This window comes from Triticum urartu, chromosome 7, assembly GCF_003073215.2.
Source record: "Triticum urartu cultivar G1812 chromosome 7, Tu2.1, whole genome shotgun sequence".
In the NCBI taxonomy this organism is placed as follows: Eukaryota; Viridiplantae; Streptophyta; class Magnoliopsida; order Poales; family Poaceae; genus Triticum; species Triticum urartu.
In genome coordinates, this window is record NC_053028.1 from 121,201,284 (window position 1) to 121,210,422 (window position 9,139).

A 9,139-nucleotide genomic window follows, 5' to 3' on the forward strand; every position below is an offset into this window, starting at 1 on the left:
CCACTCGGAGTGGTAAATTTCTCGGATGAACCCTGCTGCTAAGAGCCGAGCCACCTCTTCGCCAATGGCTTGCTTCTTCTAGACGGCGGACCGTCGAAGATGTTCCTTCACAGGCTTGAATTTTGGGTCGACCCGTAGACGGTGCTCAGCCAGCCCCCTGGGAACTCCAGGCATGTCGGAGGGTTTCCATGCGAAGATGTCCCAGTTCTCACGGAGGAGCTGGATGAGCGCTTCTTCCTATTTGGATTCAAGCGTCGTTGAGATATGAGTCGGGGCAGCATCGAGGTCGGTCGGGTGAATGTGGACTGTCTTCGTTTCACCAGTCGACTGAAAAGCTGACTCTGAAGCGGGCTTCTTGGCCCGTAGCAATTCACTCGGATCGGCAGTCTTTTGGTACTCTTGCAGCTCGACCACTGCCATCTGAGCATCTGCAATCTTTGAGCCCTTCTGAAAGCATTCTTCTGCCTTCTTCCAATCGCCTGTAACAGTGATTACCCCTTTAGGGCCCGGCATCTTCAGTTTGAGGTACACGTAACATGGTCGAGCCATGAAACGCGCGTAAGCTGGCCTGCCCAAAATGGCATGATAAGCACTTTGGAAGTCCACAACCTCGAATGTCAACTTTTCCTTGTGGTAATTCTTTGAATCACCGAAAACCACATCAAGAGCGATCTGGCCGAGTGATTGGGCTTTCTTCCCAGGAATGACTCCGTGGAAACTCATACTACTGGTGCTGAGCCTGGACATCGGAATGCCCATTCCTTTCAATGTTTCAGCATACAGTATGTTCAGGCCACTGCCGCCATCCATCAGGACTTTAGTCAGTCGAGTGCCTTCAACAATTGGGTCGACCACCAAAGCTTGCCTCCCAGGGGTGGCAATGTGCGTCGGGTGATCAGACTGGTCGAATGTGATGGCAGTCTGGGACCACTTCAGGTAACTGGGTGTTGCCGGGGCAACCATGTTCACCTCTCGGTTAATGACTTTCAGTCGACTTTTGCTTTCGACATCGGCAAAAATCATCAGGGTGGAATTGACTTGGGGGTATCCATCGTCACTGTCTTCCTTGTCCTCGACTCTGTCCGACTCTTTTTCCTTATCCTTGGACTGTTTTCCTTGGAACTGCTGGATCAGGAGTCGGCACTGTCGAGTGGTATGCTTTGGGTAAATAAAATTACCCTCTTCATCCTTCTTGGTGTGGATGTGACATGGCAGACCCAAAACATCATTTCCGTCTTGATCCTTGACTTTTTTGGGCTTCCAGGTGCCCTTGGGTTTTCCCTTGAAGTTTCCCTGGGCTACGGCCAGGGCCTCCCCAGGAGCGGCTGGCTCGGCCTTCCGCTTCTGCTTCCGACTGGAATTGCCTCCAGTTTCCTGGGCGACTTCTTTCTGCTTGCCACTCCGGAGTCGATCTTCGTCTTCTCCGTTAGCATACTTGGTGGCAATCTCCATCATCCGATTCAGAGACATCTCTCCAGTTCAACCGAACTTCAGATTCAACTCTCTGTATTTAACACCTTCCTTGAAGGCACAAACCGCTTGATGGTCCGGCACGTTCTCAACCGAGTGATGCAGCGTGATCCACCTCTGGATGTATTCCCTCAGAGTTTCATTCGGCTTCTGCACGCAAGACCGCAGCTCGGTTAGGCCTGCAGGTCGCTTGCATGTTCCTTCAAAGGTTGTGATAAACACTCGGGAGAGGTCCTCCCAAGTGTAAATGCTGCTGGGTGCCAACTGATTTAGCCATGCTCTGGCCGAGCCCTCTAACATGAGAGGCAAATGCTTCATGGCCACCTCGTCATTGCCACCGCCAATCTGTACAGCCACTCGGTAATCTTCGAGCCAGGTGTCAGGCTTAGATTCACCGGTGAACTTGCCGATTCCAGTCGCCAACCTGAAATTGGGAGGTATCACTGCGGCTCTGATGGCTCGACTGAAACACTCTGGCCCTGAAGCACGTACTCTGCTGCTGGCAGGCGCATCTCTGTTGTGGCCTTCTCGATGAGCTCTGTTCCTGTCAACCAAACCTTGAACGAGGATGGATCTCACATCAAAGCCTGGGTCTCTGGGGTCGACTGGAATCCTCTGCCCAACACTATGAGGGCGTCTGTCATCTTGCCGTCGAGGCGCATATGACCCACTCCTCGGGGGAGGGGTTGGCACTCGACGTCGATCATCATGGTCGAATCGGTGATCATACTGCTCATTCCTCCTGTACTGATCATGTCGGCCACCACGTCCCTCACGCCTCGGGGGCGATCTCGGGCTGTGAGCTGACTCGACTGTATCTGTTGCGACAGACCGACTGTGGATCCTATTCCACGATTGCGAGACAGCGGAATTCTGGTCTCCCACCGCCCGGAGCAATGCTCTGATCTGTAACAAGCCCCTGCCAGCCTCCGACTGGGAGGGCTGAATCGATTCTGCTATACGGGCCGCGGCGGCCAGATTCTGAACTGGGGTTCGATATACCTGCGTCGGCGGGAAGAGCTGGCGTCGACTAGACTCGGGAACCCGCTGACGTGCTTGCTCGTCGAGTGCTCGCTGGAGATTCTCCAGTCGAGTGCGCTCGGCCAAGTTGGCCAAACGCGCGTCCTCCAAGGCCCGGGCCTCGGGGGTCTCTCCGACGATAGGAGTGCGGAGCGCGTCCATGTTCCGACGGCGAAGCTCCTCTCGCTGCAATGAAGTGAGAGGTTCGGGAAGATACTCGTCGTGGGGATGCGACGGATCGCCTCCATCCGTGCCTCCACCAGTGCGAGGGAAACCAGGGGGACTGTGTGTTCCATCGACCGCCAGAACCTCAGCCGCCGGATCGCTGCTGTCGCACTCGGATGCGGTCTCCACGGAGCCAGTCGACAGATCGAACAGGCCGTAGAGGGATTCGACGGGCTCGATGGCCGCGACTTGCGGGGCTGCCGATTGGCGGGCCACGGCGTGCCTCACCCACCGCTGAAGTCTTGACCGACCGGAGCGCTTGTGCTGGTGGGAGACAGGGCGGGGAGACGATACGGGGGCCGACCCATATTGGGTCGACGGTTGCCGCAGGAGGACGCCACGAACGCATGCGCGGAAATGTGTCGCACCGCAGGCGGGGAGCGCGTCGATGTCGAGCGGTGCCTCCTGAAGCCAGGCGGAGTCGTCGACGATGAAGGTGAGCGCGCCGAGACGGATCTCGCGGTCCTCCACCAAAACTCTGCAAGGAAACATGATCAAAGGAATCGAGAAAAATCACAACTTCTCCAACTAAGCGCTAAGATTCCTGCCCCACGGTGGGCGCCAACTGTCGTGGTTCTAACTCTGACAGTGATGTAGGGGGTGAGTATGGAGAGGCTAGATCCTAGCTATTGGGAAGTTGTTACACGCGAGGTTTACGAGTTCAGACCCTTCTCGGAGGAAGTAATAGCCCTACGTCTCGGAGCCCGGAGGCGGTCGACTGGATTATGCGTGTATAGATTACAGGGGTGCGAACCCTTCCTACTGAGGAGGGGGGTGGCTTATATAGAGTTTGCCGACCCCCTCCTGCCCTCAGTAATGCAGGGTTCTAAAGTACATTTAAGATGGGGCGTTACTGGTAACGCCTCTAATAAAGTGCTGTAATGACCATGAAGACTACTTAACAACTGACCGTTTGCCTACGGAGTGACTGTAGATCTCCTGGCAGTCGAGTGAATAGCTTCATGGTCGAGTGGTAGCTTCTTGGTCGAGTGGTAGCTTCTTGGTCGAGTGTCTTGAACCCGTCGAGTGAAGTACCTTTAAGTCGATTGAAAGGTGATTTCTCCCAGGGGTGTCCTAGAGTAGGACTCTTAGGTCAGGTCCGTGTCCCTACCCTAGGTACATGTCTTCATCAGGGGTCGCGCAGCCCGACTGGTCCCTGGCGCCGGCTGGGGCGGAGGAGGGCACCGGCCAGGGCAAGGGAAAGGGGCAGAGTCGGGACGGCGGACGGCGCGAGCACGGCGTGGACGGTGACTGCGGGGCCGGTGATGAGTGCGAGCGCGCGCGAAGGAGGAGCGGGGGCGCGTCGACGGGACGATGCGGACGGCGCGGAAGCTCACCGCGGGAGCGTGGGGTCTAGGCAACGGGGCGCGGGGAGCGGCTTGGGGAGGAGGTCGAGGAGGTCGGCAGCGATCCGGCGAGAAGGTTCGGCGGCGGGCGGCGGCGGGATTGGGTGCCAGCGACGGAGGCGCGGGGCGGTGCGGGATCGAGCCCCGATCCAATCGGAGGGAGAGAGGAGCGAGTGGGGTTCGTGGGGGGTGTGGGACGATTCGTCTAGATATTTTCGGTGCGTGGGGGATAAGGGAGAGGGAGAAGTGGGCCGGCCAGGGTGGTGGCCTGGTGGGCCGAGGCCGTCCGGCCAAGTTGGGTCACGGCCCAGGGGGGTGGGTTGCCTGCTTTTTATTTTTGTTGTTGTGTTTTGTTTTTATTTTCTATTTTTTTAATCCTTAATTGCTTTAGTTTAAATAAAACACAATAAGAGTCTCTAAATTAGCGTTACTAAATATTCCACTTCCACAAATAACTTGGCACATTAATCAAAGTAGTTTGTATTTGTTTTAATTTAAGAGCATTTAAATAATAGTTTTGCCACTATTTTATTTATTTTAGTGCATTTAACTACTTTATAAAAGTGTGAATTCTCCACCATAATTTCCTTATGCACTATTTGGCTCACTCCAAACATTTTAGATTTTATATTTGAAAACTTTTATTGTTTGCTTGATTGTGATTTTGAATTCGAACTAGTTTTCGAACTAACGCAAGATTAGCAACAGTAATCGAGGTGACATGGCATCATTAGTAGAAGTTTACTATAGTATAATTATCCGGGCGTCACATTACAACATTGCGCAAAACTTGTTCAAAGAAGAGGAGAGGAAAACCAAGAAGGGGAAGATCAAGAAAGGAAGGGTATTTACTTTGCCTCATTGCTATGAAGTGTTGAAGGATGATGAGAAATGGAAGAAGCGTGAAGATTTGGATGATTTGCATTTGAGAAACAAACGAAAGCGAACAATTAACTTGGATGATGATGCATCAAGTGATGACGGCAAGAGAAGCCCCACACCCAACTCGGTTTCATACTCGAAGCCAAAGCGACCGGATTGATGCAAGAAAGACAAAACCGAAAAGAAGAAGAGGAAAGGAGATGATGAGCTCAAAAATGCTATGGAAGCAATTGTGAAGGCAAGAAAAGAAGCCAACGAGGTGAGAAAAATGGCAAGGAACCAAGATGTCGCGGCCAAGGAGAGGAGGTTGGCGGCCGAGGAGAGGAGGGTGGCAGCCGAGGAGAGAAAGGTGGTTTTGGAGGAGAGGAAGGGGAGCAATGAGGAGCGTACTAGATTGTTGGAATGGGAGAAGCACTTGTTCTTCTTGGACACATCTAACCTCAATGTGACGCAAAAGGAGTATGTCAATCTAGCCCGTGAAGAAGTCTTGATCCAAAAAAGAGCCATGGTTCGTGCAATGGGTGGCGGTGGCCTCGGCGCCATGGGTGGCGGTGGCCTCGGCGCCATGGGTGGCAGTGGCTTCGGTGTCATGGGTGGCATGGGTGGCTTGGGTGGCTTTGGAGCACCCCCCCGACGCTATGGCCACCATGGGAGGCGTGAGTTTTGCTTCTCTCGTGGGAGGCATGGGTGCACCTCCGGCCGCCATGGGCGGAATGTCTTTCCATGTGCCTCCTCGCACACATTCTCATGAAGATGCCGTTGAAGATCTTGCCAACACCGTTGGAGCTTCACGTGATGCGGTGCGCAATGAAGAGAGGGAGGAAGATTCATCTTCGGAGGCGGAAGAATCGTCTTCCGAAGATGAGGACGAGGACGAAGACGAGGACGAGGAATGATGTGTCTTTCATTTGTGTATTGAACTTGATTTGCATTTTGAACTTGCTTGGATGAACTTGTGGGTATGATTTTAAACTTGTGGGCATGAACTTTTCTTCATCAACTTGTTTGTGTGAAATTTTAGTGTTGAAAATGTTCATCATTTTGTGTTGAAAATGCCATATGCAATGCACCGGCGAGTCACGCGCGCTGCATTTTTACGCGCTGCTGAAGCGGCGCGCACGCGCTGCATTTTAGCGCGGCTGCTGGAGTCAGCGCTGCGCCAAATCAGGCGATGCGCGCGCGGCAAATCTATTTTTTGTGCGCGGCGCGTTCGGCGCCCGTTGAAGATGCTCTTAGGGCCGGCTCCGTGGAATGAGGTCACGCATGTCACTCCGATCACAGCATGCGCACGTGTTATATGCCAACGAACTCATGTCCTGCTTACAACATTCGTTACATTGGTAGACTTCTTCTATGAAACGGCCACAGCTAGCTATTTATTGTTAAAGATGTTTTTATAGACAAAGTAGAGTGGAATCTTTTGGAGCATCTACAACTGAACCCCTCAAATTCCTTTATATGTCTGGACAAATGGCCTGTCACCAAATTGACACCCAACCGGACCCCCTCAAACCAGCCCTATATGGGCTAACCGGCAACCCGAAACCTAACGCATAAGTGGGGCGGATATGGGACGCCTGGCCGTGGCCGCGACGTCGGATCCGATAGGCCGGACTCATCTCAAATCCGCTCCAAACTGACCAAGTCCACCAAATCACCCGTCATCCTCCCGTGTTCGCCCTCCATTTCCCACGTCTGAGTCGTTGCCCTCCTCCACGCTTGCTACCCGTCCACGTCGCCATCCTCATCTGCCGTCGTAGATGTCAATGCCGAGTACCCCCATCCCCCACACCTCCATGGATGATGCCTCGATGGAGTCTGTGTCGCTCCCGACCGTTGTCTCCTGCAAGGCGGAGATCATTGCTCAGAGGAATCGATGTGCCCGGCAGCACGTCGAGGAAGCAGCATAGAAGGTAGTTGCAGAGAGGGAAGCTGTGGAGATGGCCGGTGAGGGCATGGACCGGGGCACATCCGGTCTAGGGAAAAGGAAGAAGCCGTCGATCGATCCCGAGTTCGTTCCGGCCTCCTAGCGGCCAGGCATCCCGGATACCTTCTTAGAGTATGCCTCCGCCATGGACACGATGTACGTATCACCGCAACTCCAAAGGCAACGGACAATGTCGAGAAATGCCAGCACCGGACATGCCCACTTGATGTTCGATGATATGCTCGAGCAAGACCCGATACATTCTTACCCCATATGTCATTTGCATCGCTTGCTTCGTTTGTTGCACATACCATTGAATCAATCTAGGGATTGTAGTTTCGTTGTGAACCATATTCTAGGACGTGTTCATGTTGAACATGATAAATGATGGTCAAGAGCCTATGCATTTTGATGGGTGATACCAATTCCTCTATGTATAAAGTTAGGCAAACATCGCGCACTAAAAGAAGGTACCAAATCCAAGAGGCCCGACATTCACAAGCTTTGAAGATGTGTTGTTGTATGAATCTTGGTTGGCCACACGCATGGATCCAATTTGTGAAACCGAGTAAAATGGCGTCAAGTATTGGCAAAAAATCACAAACTCTACCATGAGAAAAGGAACTATGTGGAGCCAGACCTTATCCATACCAGTCACGATGAGGGCTCTCTCCAACATAGATGGTCCACCATCCAAGAGAGCGTCAATAAGTTTGTCAGTTACTATACACATGGGCGGATTTGGGCCCCAGGCAGCCCAGGCCATTGCCTGGGGCGTGGGAAAAATTGTCGGCCTATATTTCAAAAAAAAAATTGGCCTGGGGCGCAGCCCAGTACCAAGCCCAGGCAGCCCAGGCCAACTCACACGCAGGCCGCAGCGTCTCGCATCGCAACCAGCCACAGCCAGCGCTCTGCCCCCGACCTGAGTAACTGACGAACCCTAAGCCATCGCCGGTCGCCGATCGCCACCCATCGTCGAGGTCCAGCTCCATGCACCCCGGATCTCCCTTTCCAGCACCCCCCGGATCTCCCCCATCCAGCGCCCGCCCCCTCCCCCCGGCTGCGCCGCTGTGGCCTGCAGCCTGTGGCTGCTGTCCTGTTCGTCGTGTCCGCCTGTCCGGCAACGCGGCGAGGGCGCAAGGCGGCGAACCCGGCTAGGGCACGAGTGGTGCGAGGCTGCAGCCTGCAGGCAGCTCGGCGTCCAGTGAGGTAGTCACTTCCTCTCATGACTGCTTTCTCTGTTTCTTAGTACAGTTTTGATGGCTTGATGCCCTGTTTTTGTTTATAGATGCCATATTGTCAGGATGATGACAATTTTAGTTGCTAGATGCCACTCTTTGTGTGTTTGTTAGATGTAGAAACCAGTTTTAACATTGAGAAATTTTTGTTTCTCTAAAATTTTACATGAAGGCAAGATGAATAAAAGAAACAAGACATTGAATTCATTTTTTCAAGTTCGAACCACCGAAACTGCAGAAACAGGTCCTTTAACTCAAACAGCTGATAATACACCACCTAATGTTAGAGCTGAACTCAAACCGGCGATGTTGAATCTGACCCCGGTAAGAGAATACCAATTGAGGAGTTAGATCCAGACATTAGAGATCTTGCTAGAAGGGAGTACATTAGTAAGGGTCCTTGCCAACCAACTAATCATACATATGAAAAGATAAATGGTAGGAGCTTTCATAACTATTGGTTCAATGATCATCGCGGCTGGTTGGAATATAGCATTGAAAAAAGATCAGCCTTTTGCTTTTATTGTTTTCTGTTTAAGCAACCAAGAGCTGAAAACTATGCTATTGAAGCATTCATGAGAAATGGATTCAAATCTTGGAAGGATGGACCTAAAGTTTTTAATCAACATGTTGGCAAGCATGATAGTGCTCATAATAAATCTAGGAAACATTATGAGGATTTCAAAAATCAAAGACAAAATCTGCCACATGTCTTTGATAGGGGTTCTCAGAAGCTAGAAGAAGAATGCAAAGCCCGTCTCTTGATTATATTGGGTATTGTCAAATTTTTTATACTACAAGCTCTTGCTTTTCGTGGTCATGATGAGTCTACTAGCTCAATGAATAAGGGTAACTTTAAAGAGTTGTTGGACTTGTTCATAAAGAAAGACCCAAAGGTGGCAAAATTATTTGGGGATGCGGGAGATAACCATAAGCTGACATCACATAAGATACAAAAGGATTTATGCAAGGCTTGTGCAAAAGAGACCACCAGTGCCATTCTTGAGGAGATTGGAAATAGTAAATTTGCA